Source organism: Lissotriton vulgaris, chromosome 1_1 (assembly GCF_964263255.1).
Source record: "Lissotriton vulgaris chromosome 1_1, aLisVul1.2, whole genome shotgun sequence".
Lineage (NCBI taxonomy): Eukaryota > Metazoa > Chordata > Amphibia > Caudata > Salamandridae > Lissotriton > Lissotriton vulgaris.
The window spans coordinates 703,943,693-703,959,149 of NC_141685.1; positions in this window are offsets into that span (position 1 = coordinate 703,943,693).

Genomic DNA, 15,457 nt, shown 5'->3' on the forward strand with positions numbered 1-15,457 from the left:
CCAAACCGTATGGTGGAGACATTACAATAACCAATAGCAAGATTACCTTCTTTTTTTTGGGGGGTGGCTGAGTTTTTGGACCGTTGCATTTTACGCCGTTTCCTATCGCAGGCACAAGGCCGACCCACACAAGTGAGGTACCGTTTTTATCGGGAGACTTCGGGTAATTTGTAAATCAACTGTTATTACCAATTGAGCTTTCTAGCATTTCTCCCTTTCAATGACAGACATTGTGTAAAAAAAAATGTTTTTGAAAAATGACCAATAATTCTCAAGCTAGTATGGGTATTCCCAATTTTGAAAATGTGCAATTATATACTGTTTCTGAACTCTATATTTTGTACCCAATTCAGAAATACATAGGTGTCTTTCATACAGATTTTTCCATGTATACATTTTCAAAGACAAAGTGCTCTATACCCAGTAAAAGAAAACAAACCATTGCAAGTTGCTGCTCAGTTTTTGGATCTGGGTTCGTCGGGTTCTTGGTGAAACTACAAGTCCTATATATCCCCACAACCAGGAAGGTCTAACGGATGTAACAGTATATTGCTTTCCAAGAGCTGTCAAGATTAGAAAAAGTTATAGGTGAAAACGTTGAGACAAAAGGCTGTTTTTTTCAACAAATGTTCTATTATTCCAAGATTTAACTGTTAGTCTCGATAAAGAATCCTTCATGGATTTAGACAAATTACCCCTTTCTGAATTTAGAATTTTGTTTACTTTTCGAAAATGTACAGCTTTCTAGGATCCATTATTGCTTTCAAACTCTTTTCTACCATAAACTGGAAGGAGGTGGAAAGCTCTAAAAATAGCAAAAATAGGCTATGTCCCAGAAAAATGCCAAAACTGTGTGAAAAATGTTGGTTCCCTGACAAAAGACTGTCATTCCCTGAAAGCTGAGAAAACGGAGATTTCAGCCCCACAAACCCTTTTTTGATACCATTTTCAGGGAAAAACTCAGAGGCTTTCATTTGCAGCCCGTTTTTCCCATTTTTCTGAAAAAAACAAAAAAATCACTATATTTTGGTTAATTTCTGGGACCCCTAAAAGGGAATCCACAAACCCTGGGCGCCTTTGGAATCCACATGATGTTGGAAGAAAAGGACGCAAATTTGGCGGGGATACCTTATGTGGTCAAAAAGTTACAGGGGCCTAAGCGCGCACTACCCCAAATAGCCAAAAAAGGGCTCAGCACAGGAGGGGGAAAGGCCTAGCAGCGAAGGGGTTAATATTGTTTTCGGTAACGTCTGCAGAGCTTTGTTTATCACTTCACACTTTAACTGCAGAATCAGCTATGTCAAGCCTGGGTTCCAGCAGAAGCCTTCATTTCTAGACCAAAAGTCTTCTAGCATGACCAAGCTAGATTTGCAGCCAGTGAGGCTGCCTCATTGCTGGGGGGACTATATATCCCAATGTGTTGAAAAAACGTATTTTACAAACAATCAGGTCCTTCTCCATTAACAAACATTCACATTATTCTAGAGAGTTGAATAGCACTTAGGAGCTAGTCACTGTAGCGGTTAAATGATTTCAATATTCATAATGTCAAACTTTTACACATTAAGCACACCGACTGGTGGGCTACAGGACACTCTTAAGGATGACTTAGCTAATGTACAAACACAGTCGTCTTTTTGTAATATACTACATCAGTGTTTTAAGAAGAAACATACCCTATGCACACACTGTAGAGTACAATAGGCACGTTGTACACAGAGACCCGGGAGATCACGAAGAAGACAAGACGTCGGACAGACATCGAGTCCAGACGAAGCCATTGAGCCAATTCTACCAATCCCAATTTTACACAAACAGAGATACTGATCAAACCGATACGTTTGACTGTTATATAAAAAAAAATTTCCCGGGCGACCCACAACAAGCGCACCACGCTTGCAAGCTATTTTAAGTAGCATTGTAATTGAAAATTGCTGGTCTTGGGCCCTTCAGGGTCGGAAGTATCACCGGAAGAGCGACCACTTGGTCCATACACAACCATTGGAGCCCTGAAGATTCGCGAGTTGCGATGAAACACGTGTCGGCTGGTTGTTCACAAGCTGTGATTGATTAAAACAAGGAGACCAACATTTCTTTTCAACACTTGTCTATTTTTTATATCAACCTGCATAATATTGTTGTTTCTCTGCACTATATTGAACATTGTTTTTTGGCTACAACGTGCCTATTGTACTCTACAGTGTGTGCATAGGGTATGTTTCTCTTGTTACGTTGGATTAGTATAGCTTGCTAACTTTTCCTTTGAGTGGTTACATGGTTGTCCACTCACCCAGTTGCACCACATTCCACTTAATCCTATAGTGCTTCCATACTGGCAGTGCGCCCTTTCTCTGACACGAAAAACCATTTTTTTCTTCTACATCAGTGTTTTAGGCTGCAGACGTCCAGGTTACAGAGGTGACTATCACACTCAACCCTTGATTTATGTATGCTCTGTTCAGTACAAGTGACATTTAAGCAATTTGTTTTAGTCTATTTCACACCATATTTCACAATTGGATTGCAGACAAGGCAGCTCACAGTGCAGAGAGTCCAGAAATGATAGAAATGTGTGAAGACCACGAAGGAAGGCAACTTGGCACCACCTAAACTATTGACAATGCTGCGAGGCTATACTGTTGCCAGATTGTGCACAGCATAAACGCCTTAATCCTACCCTGCTCGAAGCGGAAGAGATGGTTAGTCTGGTTGGTTATAGGAAATGTAGGCACCAGAAGGTGAAAATATGAGACTGTCCTCACTACTGGCATTGAGTGGAAATCAGGCAGTGGTTCTTGAGTCAGAACCAGGTCCGGGGGCTGCTCAGGGGAATCCGTCCACATGCACCCCAGGGTAGAGGGCTGATACAGTTGTGTCATGCCGTAGTGCTTGCACATTGTGTTCGTCAGGGACAGAGGCACCCTGTTGAAATGCATAGCTCTTCGTGTTCCCCTTTGGTGTGGCCTGATGTTAATCCATGACTTCCTGGACAATCAGTAATTGTATTTGTCCAAACCCACAACTATAGATTCACACCTCAGCTCCAAATGAAACTGCCCACCAAAAGAAACGGCTTGCAACCTCATAAGAAGCCAAGCGATAAATTAAAAGTGATATATGACTTTCCCAAGCTCTGTATTTATGAGTTTATTGTGATATATGGCTTGCTCTGTGAGTAGATACATCGATAGTAACCTTTTAAGCAGCTCCCTCCAATAGCATGTTTCATGTTGCACTGCATGACACACTTTTGCTTCTTTAAGCGCTGTAAGTAACAGAGGTTGCTATTAGACAGTTTAATAGTATTCAGTGTATTGATGCCATAAGGATGTAAGGCTGAGCCAGTCTTTCCAGGACTCAAACATGTCCCCTGCAGATTCAGGCATGTTTCAGAGGAGAGCATTCAAACCAAAGGACCATGGTACAAGTTTAAAACTACACTTAACAGTACCCTCTAAGCTAATACAACACAATGCCTCACCAAGGGTAGAATGCACTATACAAATGCAATTAGAATGTAATACAAAAAGTACAATGACAACCTTAGAATAATGAAATATTGAGGTGTCCTGGATGGTAAATATAGTTATTTGCAGCGGGAGAATGTCTCTCATCTAAACTAATTTGTGACCTGCAAGTTACTGAGGGATCTCTGCAAGAAACATATTCAGTCAGTCATAAATACTTTATTCAGTTCAAAACAAGCAAAAAAGCATACAATAAACATTAAAAAAATCCATTCAATACACTGGTCTTTGTACAGAAGAAAATTCATTGTAATATACATGTCCAGATAAAATGCTTTCAAGCAGATTTAAAACACTAATAATGGCAATAAAACATTTCATTAAATGAAATTTAAAACAAGAATCATAAATGTTCATCATTATTTCCCCACTATTTTCCTACTTTTTATAACGTAAGCAAGAAATCCATATACAGTAATAAAAACGTTGCGTTTGGAGCAGTTGCAAATAATCTAATGCGTCTTTACATTTCTAATGTTTGAGATGTTCAAAAGCAGCTTTAACCCCTTCACTGCGGCGGCTATTCCGCCGCAGTGCTAAGGGGACGGGGCGGCTGCGTGGCGGCAGCATGCTGGTGACGGAACCGCTCCGTCACCAGCGTCGGTGGCGCTGTGCTTATGACGGAGCTGTTCCGTCATGGCCCGCCCCGCTCAATGGAACGCTCAGCGAAGGCGCGGAATTCGCGCCGCGCAGGCGCTCCGAACGGGCCTTGTCGGAACCGCTCCGTCATCAGCACAGCGCCACCGCAGCTGATGACGGAGCGGTTCCGTCATCAGCAGACAAGGGGTTAAAAACCAATTTCTTTCTTTTTATTTAGTTCGCAAAAAAAGAACATATGCAATTTAGGTTTGAGGGGTAACGGCATCACATGGACATAAATCCAGTTATTTCTGGAAAAAACATTAGAAAGCTAGGACACCAAAAAATGTGCCAAACTCAATTTAAACCTCAGCAAAAGAAATCACTGATGGTGAGGCACCCTTAGGAGGTATGGCTTACTCGGTGTATTACACAATGGGAAATAGATCATCACCCTAATCTTCCTCCAGTCACCTTCCCACCACTTCTGCGCTACACGATCCAATAGTTAATTTTTTACCAGTAACCTGGTGTGACTATCAATAGGCATAGGGTTGTTAAACAGCTCTGACCTATCAATTGCATAAAGTTCACTCTCTGCGTAAGTCCAGCCACTTGATCTTATGAGCCCTTGAAAATTTTAGCCAATCGTTATTATGCACTGTGTCAGCGCAGTCTCAGGTCGTGACCAAATTGAAAGCCAAAGCAAAATAGGTGCAATTTTTATAATATCCTCGATGAATTGCAGAGCTAATTCCATATGGGCTATTGATGAAGGGGTACTGCAGGGGAGTGACAGGAAACATATTCATTTACTGAGGGGTGCCGCTCGCAGCAGTTGTTGTTTTGCCTGGATTCCTGCCCTGGTTTGCACGGACGCTGAGGGAGAGTGGGAGCGAAGCTGGACTCCAACTACCAGGAGCCCCGCAATCACCATCACCTTTGCTCCTCCCCTGCCACCTTCAAAACTGCTGGCGGCCACCGCTTCGCGGGCGCCGCTCGCAGCAGTTGTTGTTTTGCCTGGATTTCTGCCCTGGTTTGCTCGGACGCTGAGGGAGAGCGGGAACGGAGCGGGACTCCAACTTCCAGGAGCCCCGCAATCACCATCACCTCTGCTCCTCCCCTGCCGCTCGCAGCAGTTGTTGTTTTGCCTGGATTCCTGCCCTGGTTTGCACGGACGCTGAGGGAGAGTGGGAGCGAAGCGAAACTCCAACTACCAGGAGCCCCGCAATCACCATCACCTGTTCTCCTCCCCTGCGGCCCATAGCCTATATCTCTGAACACGCCCCCAGCTACGCGGGACGTGCGCGGGCGCGTGCCGGGCGAAGCTCGGGCCAAGGGCGGGCCCATTTGAGCCCGTTCGAGATAGCGAGAGGCTGGGCTGGGCCCCTTCTCTTAGTTCCAGCTACCCGAAGTCATTTGTCATCTCGCCTGCCCAGTAAGTGAATTTCTGCTTTGTTCTGTTTTTTGGGCAAACTGCTAACTTTATAAAATCAAGTTAAGATATGGCAACACGGGAGGGGGCGAAGCAGGAAAGTGGCCGGAGCAGGTTATGTCGTAGGAACATTAGACCAATTAATTACGAGGGCTTCATCTGTTTTGGCCCATGAGATAGAAATCACGGAGCGTAGACTCTCTATGGATCCAGTATTTGCAAAGAGGTCGTCTTTGGGGGGGATTATGAATGTCTGTTCACCACCAAGAGTTTCTCGCCCCCCCCCCCCCCCCCTATGCCTCAGATGTCGAGCCCGGGTCTTCAACAAAATGGCTGCTCAGTAAAAGATAAGGTGGCGCACAGAGGCGAAGCATCGCAATATACTCCCAATAATATTGTATTATGTAACTCCTTGGTCCACAATCAGCCCACTATATCGAAGGACTATACACAAGGGGCAATTCCCAAAATGAAGCGAGGGGAAGCCCAGCAGAAGGGGAAGAACCCTAAAATAACCAAATTAAGCAAAACGGATGAAAATAAATCTGTTGGTTCGGCAATCATCGAGGACCCATCGCAAACTCTTGATGTTGCAAATAAAGGGAACCCAGATGGAAGTGGAATTGGACTGCCAAGGCCGATAGACGAATATTTGTCTAAAATGGGTAACATAATGAAATCGTCCCTGGAACCCATATCATCGAGACTCATGTCAATTGAGAATAGGCTTGTGGAACTTGAGTCCTCATTGACCCTTGTTGTAAGTGCTACGAAGAGTAGTTCAGCGGGTGGCGGGCAAAATAGAGACTCCTCGAGGGTGGGGATTGGAGGGGGTTCTGTAGTGTCTGCAGTATTGGCAGGTTCCAATTCATTTTCAACTGTGGGTGTGGGTGCGGGACCTGGACCAGCCGATAAAAACTCTATGAGGCCTGGAATAACTACTCCACCAGTACCTGCAACCATAGAGCCACAGGGTGGCTCTTGTATTGGTAATAGAGAACCTCAGGGACAGCCCCAGCCCCAGTCAACGGGTTCTGCCTATAGGGGAAACCAGAATGGGAATGAGACAGAAAGTGTATATCAACATCTAGACCTCCCCCCTGAGTGCTCGCCTCATGTCACCGTTTTGACTGGCGTCCCAGTACTCAAGCAGAGGCAATTAGAAACTTACGCGCAATTGAAGAACAAGACAATGCATTGGTTAAATGTCAACAGACCACTTCCCTACGATATACAGTCCAAAATCTTATTTGTAAGAAGGGTGGATTGGGTAGGACCCAAGAAGAAAAATATCATAGGGGACTGCATCGTCGTTAATTTTAATGAACCGAGGGTTGCCGAACATATCTGTTGGGGTGTATTGGCAAATCCATATACTCACATACAGGCTAGGGATTTGAGCTATTTCTACATTCCCCCAGACTCTATGTCTGATTTAGGGAACTTTGAACCAGTGAGAGGCAGGAGGGGCCATCTAGCCAGGATGACAACTTGCTCAAATGGGGGCCAACAATTCTCAGTACCTCTGTATAATAGATTTCCGCGATTGGACTCAGTGGATTGACTGATTCCAGTGGCACTGATCAAGTCGTCACTTTGGTTGGGCAGATGGTGCTAATTAATGAAGGGCCCCAGGGAGGATGGTGCATGAACCCTTAAGATCCGAGGAAGTAGGGACTAGCAACACTGATGGTGAGAAGCCCTACCTTTCAAGCTGAAAGACGCTGTGGAGAGTCCTGTGGAGAGCTCTATTTGGCTGCTGCTTTCCTGCTTCCTCGGAACCTTGCGGTACCCGCTGCGCGGGTCCCGCATCGCTCATCTTGCTGGGGCAATCATCACTGGACCGAGGCTACATCACCAGGCGACCAAGGGCATAGAGAGTAGAGCAGCAGGGCTGCGAGCGCCAGGACAGGGACTCCATTTCCCAGGAGTCCCTGCGTGATCATTACCTGCACCTGGACGCTCTCCCTGTTTGCCCCGCCCCCCAACCACCTCCTTCCGTTATTAGGAACTGCTGCACCCCGCAGCGCGGGAGCGCGCGGGAGCAGCCTGGGAGAAGCCCGGAACAAGGGCGGGACAGTCTGCGACAGTCAGCGACTGGCAGAGATTGGACTGGGCCAAGAACGCTGCCCAAAATACCAGCTGTGAGTTGTCTACTATTTGTTATTATTGTGGAACCCTTTGAGTATTTGCTCTCTAACACTAGTGCGACACAATGTCCTATTTTCTCTTTATTCATTATCTAGTGTGTCTCTTGGGGAAAAGGTTACCTACTGTGTTTGCGGAGCATGTCGAAGTCAAAAAACCCCCTAGCAGTAAACACCTTGATAACTATTTAGTTCAGGTGGTTGCCAAAATTAACAAAGATAGAAGATCTTCATTGGGTTTGAGCCTATCCCCTTCATTGTCTATGGTAGAAAACATGCCTGTACCCGAGCCAGACAATGAGGTTTTCTTGCAGGATCAGCACGATAACAATACATTAACACAGTTAATAGTGGCCTTAGCAGAGTCGGACACAGAGAGAACACATGAAGAAGAGCTAGTGTTATTAGAGGATGAGCCCCCGGCGCCGGTCCCAGCACCTAGAGGCACCAGAGGGGGGGATAAGGGCCACCCCAAGCGAGGTGAGTTACGCTCAAGTAAAAAAAGACTAGATATCCCACCTCCCAAAAGGGATGCAGAAGATGAAAGGGGGAGAAAAATACTACTGGATGAAGACCAGCTCAAGAAATTAGTAAATATCCTAGATACTAAGATTAAGACCATTACAAAACCTCTCCTGGCAAAAATTGACCATCTTACAGAGGAGGTGCATAGATTAGGGGGGCTCTTACAGAAGACATTAGAAGAGGTGGTAAATATCCCTAGCCAAGTAGTATCTAGAGTAGAGACCAAAAAGACTCCAACAGTTCCCTGCCAGGGGCCAACTGAGAATGTATCTTCCCTCCCAACTATGACTAGTCATTCGGGGGGAGGAGGTCAGGATCTGGACAATGGGGTACCCTCAGGATCAGGCCCAAGGGAAAAGATTGGACATCCCAGGACAGAGAAGGGCCCAGTAGAGCTAATTGTGGAGGCCTCCCCCTTAGTGCTGGTCTTGGCCAATGTCCCCCATTTGAAACCTGGGCAAATAGAAAATACACCCTCCCTAATAAGCAAGGCCCTGCACTGGTTATCTCATAACATGGCATTCTCACCCGGGGGTATGCATCAGTTGGCAGAAGAGATAGTGAAGGCAAGGAGAGTGGAATGGATTGGGGGTGGCCATAAAAAATTCAGGGGGGACTGCGTGGTGCTGCACTTTACAGATCCGGAAGTTCTGCCAAACATTCTGTCGAATATATATCCTCCCCAACGTCGAACCGCTGAGATCATCCATTTAACATTAGATTTCTTCTATGCCAGATGAGGTAACATCCTACCATCCTAAGAACCAAATGGAATACTGTGGCAAAAAAGGGAAATACGATTGGTCCAAAAAACAGTTGGGGTGTGTCCCTTGAAAATAGATACTCAGCACTATCAGATCTCAATGAGTGCGACTGACTTCATGGGACAGAAGCTGCTGTTGATTACAATTCACCCAGCCTCACAAACACCAAGTCAAGTAGTGTCAAGGGCATCCCCGAATCTACTTCTAATAATCCCAGTAGCAACAGGACACGCAGTTTGTTATCTAATTTTGGGCTAGGACCCAGTAGGCAAAATGTAGTGCCGTCCCAGGATATAGCTATACCAGATAACAGAAGTCTAAACCTCCTATCATGGAACCTTGCTGGAATTTCTAACAAAACGAGTTCATAGAGCACCATGACATAATCATGTTTCAGGAAACCTGGGCGGTGAACCCAGTTTATCGGCATGGTTTCCTAAATTTTTATGTCCCAGCAAAAAAGAACCACAAAGGGCGGCCATCAGGGGGATTGATTATCTGGGTGCGCCAATCTTTGCATTGTAATATCCAGGAAAGATCCCTAAACAATAGTGACATACTATCAATTAAGATTACCTGGGCCAATGGCCAAGAGATGGCCATTTATAACATATACGCTGGGGGAGTTGCAGAGGGAAAAACCTCACAGGTAATAACAGCACTTGATAATGATCTTGAGCTCCTTCCATCTCATCTTTATATCTTGGTGGGTGGAGACATGAATACGACCTTCGAACCTTTGGGCTCGGAGGATGGTGAAATCTCCCTAGAAGAGGATAATAAACGGGGAATCCCCCAGTTGGACCTACCATTGGTCAAGAGATGGTCTGAGGTAGCAATTCAAATCAAGAGCTTGTGCTTAGCAAGGGGCTTAAGAGCAGCTAATGGGCGCACCCCGTCTGACCGACGGGGCGTTCACACATTTGATAATGGAAGGGCAAAAAGTCGAATAGATTATATCCTAGTGGATGTGAGGGATTGGCACAGGCTGGTAGATATGAGCATCACATCTATACTAGAGAGTGACCATAATTCACTATGCTTGATCATACAATTTAACCAGGGTGTGCCAGCTCCAAGACCGGAAAGGGGCGCAGTCACTCTGGATATTATCTCTACAAATAACCAACGCCATGTAAGGTGGGGCAGACTGATAGAGAAGCCAGAGATGCTAGAAGATCTAAGGAAGTTAGTTGTCTCTGAGATTAACATTATGAAAGAATATTGTACCGATCCCAACTTCTCCAGATATATGGAGGAGGCACACACTGAGTTTTTTTTCCAAAATTCAGGGCTTTTTTTAAAACCAGTAGGCCAAAAAAAGGTGGTAAAATCACCCACAAAACAGGGGTGGTATGATCAAACATGCAGAAGAGCACGACAGAAACTTAGTCTTCAGCTAAGGAGTCAAAGCAGAGAAGGAGTGAGGAAGGCCAGGGATGTCTATAGAAAAGCACAAACCAAAGCGAAAAAACTCTGGGACGAAAAACATTGGCTTGACCTCAAATCAGCATGTGCAGCTAAAAAGCAAAAAGAGTTCTGGGCAATCGTAAAATGGGACAAAGGGTGGGGGGGGGGGTAGCTGAGCATCCACAAAACAACGTTGCAAAGAACTTATGGATTGACTTCTTTAAGCCACAATATGCATGTAATCTGGACACAGGCCAATATCTACTTCCCCCAATGGTCTTTTTCAAAGGCGAAGTGTTCACCCTGGGTGATGTAAATATAGCGATGGATAGGGTGACTGGGGGGAGAGCGCCAGGAATGGACGGTATACCGGCCGATGTATTCTCAAGCGACCGGGCTTCATGGTGCCAATACTTTGTCTGGTTAGCAAATTCCATCGCCCATGGAGCTTCCATACCCAATTCATGGAAGGGTGCGGAGATCATCCCAGTCTTCACAAAAGGTGATAAGACACTCCCAAGCAATTACAGACCCATCAGTCTAATTGATTCTGCACAAAAACTGATTGGTTGATTGATACAAAACAAACTACAAGCATGGATAGATGAGAAGGATGTCCTCTCCCCCTACCAAGCCGGCTTTTGCCCCCTAACAAGCTCTATTGACCAGGTCTTTTACTTTTTAACTTTGTACTGGAGAAACGTGACCTTGATCAATGGTCCATTGTATGCCGTATTTGTTGACTTGAAGTCAGCATTTGACTTAGTCCCGCAACAAAAATTGTGGAGCGTCCTCGCGGAAATTGGTATCAGCCCCGAATTATTGACATTGTTAGTCCGCATGCATGAAAATAACTACGCTAGGATCAGGTGGGGGGTCCAGGGTGAGGTAACTGATTCTTTCCCTGTAGAGCGTGGGGTTAGACAGGGATGCGTCCTGGCACCCACATTATTCTCATTATATATCAATGGCATAGTGGACTACCTGAAGAAATCCCCTACGGATGCCCCAATACTTGACGGGGTTCGTGTACCAGTATTAATGTTTGCCGATGACACGCTGCTGGTATCACGAACTCCTAGTGGCCCTCAGAAGGTAATTAATGCTTTCGGGGATTTCTGCCAGATCCGGGGCTTGGAATTATACACCTCAAAGACAAAGTTTATGTGCATGAATCCAGCCAAGCCATACAGGGGCACAATAACTTTCAAAGGGGCTGCCTTAGAACAGGTGGATGCTTTTTCATATCTTGGTATCGCCTTACAGGGCAATATGAAATGGAAGTCCCATATTGACTCAGCAGTTTTAAAGTTCCATCAACTAGCAGGGGCTCTAGCACTTAAACATAAATCTTCACTAACCAAACCTATCCATCCTGTGCTAGAGATTTATAGTATGAAGGTGCTAAATGCCTGTCTGTATGGTTCAGAGTTGTGGGGTTTTTCTAACTTGAGCGTTTTGTCCTCTTCCGAGAACAAGTTTTTGAGACGTCTGGTTGGCGTTCCACAATCCCCCTGTTTTATGATCTGGGGAGGAAAAAGATTGAGGACCTGGCTCGACTGTGCCCATTATTATTCTGGAGGCGAATAATGTCAACGCCGGAGCTAGGTCATTATGCCTCCGTCCTCATGGACATTATTAAGAAGGACCGATTCCATACAATAACATGGCTCAACGAGATCCGGAACCTATTAACAAAACTCCACCTAGACCATCTATGGACTAACACTGACCCAACTGCCTTCCCATCAATGGAGATTGTGAAAAAAATTTATTGGGATATGACTTTGCAATCTGTGTTGACCTCTAACCCACATTCCATGTTAACATCCCGGTATTTGGAAATCAATATGCTCCATTGTGTGAACAATACTGGGATTTTATTACAAAACCTATGGATAGAAAATTGTACTTTCAATTTAGAGCTGGTAGTTTGCCTCTTAACGCTTTCACACAAAAGTGGTCACCTAGTAATGTTAATGTATGCAACCATTGTAAAGATTTGGTTGAAGACATCTCGCATTTTCTGTTTGCCTGCCCTCTTTATGCTTCTCCAAGAAGGAGGTGGTTAAAACCAGCGTGCCAGAATTTAGGGACACGTAGGTGCCAGGAAGCACTTAGAATTTTGGGATCAAACAGCTCCCCTCCTTTAGCAATTGCAGTAGCAAAATATCTGGGATGGGCATGGATCATTCGCACTCGCACTTTAGCCAGTGGAGTTAGAGGAAATGTATCGTGATTTTATGTAGACTAATTATTTAATTAATCATGATTAGTGAATTGGAGTTTTTAGCACTAAATGCATTCCTTTTAGTCATGATTCGTCAGTGTTTTGAATTGAATGTGTGTTTTAAAATGTGATTGTATTTTAGAATAGTATTTACTGATGTATAGGATAGGGTGTCAATGCTTTTATGACAATGCTGTTGAATAAAGCTTTTGAAATTGAAATTGAAAAATGCTGAGGGCCGTACCCAAGAAATAATAAAGGGTACAACTAACATCTCTAGTGTAGCCACTTTATATCCAGAAGTTCAACCTCAATACCCTCCTTGCTCTGATGATTTAGGCGCTCATGATAACACACGGCCTGATGTTAATGCAGGGAGTGTTTTAGAGGACACTAAAGGCGGTATAAAAATGTTGTCCTGGAACATTGCGGGCCTTGTGTCTAAACTTGATTTACCAGATTGGGGGGAGTTCATCGACTTACACGGGATTTGCCTCCTACAAGAGACCTGGACCCAAACTCCTGTCCATAGAGTGGGGTTTGTTACATATTATGAGCCAGCCGTTACGGGACCTAAAGGCAGACCGTCGGGGGGATTGTGTATCTGCGTGGGAATCCATCTTGGTCTTGTGGCAAGGAGACTCGATACCCATTGCCCTGATATAACCTGCATTATCCTGACAATTAAGAACTCAGAAAAATTGGCAATTATAAACATCTATTCTCGTCCAGTCCAGTATGGAGGGACCTCCCCGACTTTGGAATCTTTGAATAGTTTTCTGAAATCTCTTCCGGGTGATGTGTACCTCTTAATTGGCGGGGATTTTAACTGCCATTATGAACCCCTTAATGGTATTTCGCAACCTATTTCTGCTGACGAGGATGCAATATGGTCAATCCCACCTCCAAATATATATCTGGCTAAGGGGTGGACACCAGTTGTTCTCCGAATGACTTCCCTTACCCTAACTTTCTCCATAAGAGCCTGTATGGGCGTTTTCCGAAAGACAACCCAGGCCAACCAACGTTTGAAAGAGCGGGCCAAACATCGGCAATTGATTACTTTTTAATCAGTATAGATATATGGCAAAAAGTTATAGATTTTAGTATTGTGCAGCGCACTGAAAGTGACCACAATCCCCTGGTCACTCTTTTAGATATTTGTTCTAAGGAAACAGACCATGGCGCTGCAATTCCACTTAGATGTGATTACAGACTCGGGGCTGGAGGGAGGCGTATTCGCTGGGCCAAAATTATCCAATCTACAGAAACAATGGCAAGAATGTACAAAAGTATAATTCCATCGTTAGAAAAGGCAAGCATTGTTTCAGTAAATCCCCCTAACAGCGTATGCTGTGAGGACCTGTGAGTAATACACCAGGAAATGGTTGTAACCCTGGCGGATTTCTTTTTTAATACCAGGCCCAACAAGAGCAAATACAATGGTGATAAGAATCCATGGTTTAACAGGGTATGTAGGGCAGCAAAGCGAACTCTCCTATCCTCCCTTAAGGAGGGTAATCGTTTACGTATTAAGGAAGCTAGGGCAGCTTTAAATTTTTTTATTTTAAACGCAAAAATAGAATGGGAAGCAGAAAGATGGCAGACCATTAAGTCCGCCTTAGGAGCAAAAGATGCAAAGGCCTTCTGGAATCTGGTTCATACTGGGAAGCCAGAGGGCAAATCTACAGTCGATCCAAATATCTGTGAAGAAGCATGGCACTTACATTTTAAAGAATTATATTCAAATCACTCAGTTGAAGCAAGTGAGTTGCCAGTTTGTCTTTTAAATCCCGATCCCACATGGTGTATACCACCCTGTACAGTGGCTGAGGTACAACTGGCCTTAGCCAAGCTCCAAAGGAATAAAGAACCCGGCTTGGATAGGATTCCAGGAGTTTTGTACAGAGAGGAACAGGCAGTGTGGGCCCCTTACTTACAATTATTATTTAATGCAATTTCAGGGGGCCTCCCAGCCCCCTGTACCTGGGCGGGGGTGGAGATCATCCCCATTTACAATTATAAAAAGGGTTCACCTATGGAACCGGTAAACTACAGGCCAACTAGCCTCATTGACGTATCCCAAAAAATCTACGCTAGAGTTTTACTACAACGATGCAAGAATGGATGAGCGACCAAGATATCCTTACACTGCTACAAGCAGGCTTTAGGGACAAAACCTCCACAATAGACCAGTTATTTAGGCTCCAGTTAATTCACTGGAAGCATGTTGTGTTGGGAGGAGGTAGTCTATATCTAACCTTCGTAGACCTGAAATCAGCATTTGATATGGTGGACCGTAACCAGCTTTGGAGTATTCTGCTGGCTATGGGGGTTCCACCATATCTATGCCATCAGTTCAAACTTCTTCACGAAGGTGCCTTCGCGAGAGTAAGGTATGGGAAGACTGGACAACTGACGGCCCCATTTCCTGTAGACAAGGGGGTCAGGCAGGGTTGTGTACTCGTGCCGACCCTCTTTTCTCTTTTCTTAAATGGGCTGATAGAAGATATTCTTGCCATCAAGGATATAGACTGCCTGAAACTGGCATCACGCAGTTTTCCCACACTTATGTTTGCGGATGACAAGCTGCTGCTCTCAAAGTCATCTATGGGCATGCAGCATATGCTAAACGCGTTTTGCCAGTTTTGTCAAAAAAGGAATTTTGTGGTCAACATCAATAAAACCAAAAATATGGTATTTAATGCCAACTCCATCAATTGTCCCCATCCAATGAAGGAGGATAGACCCCTGGAAAGGGTATCCGTCTTTGATTATTTGGGCCTCATGTTGAATGACAAAATGGGGTGGCGTCCGCAGATGGATAAGGCTCATTTGAG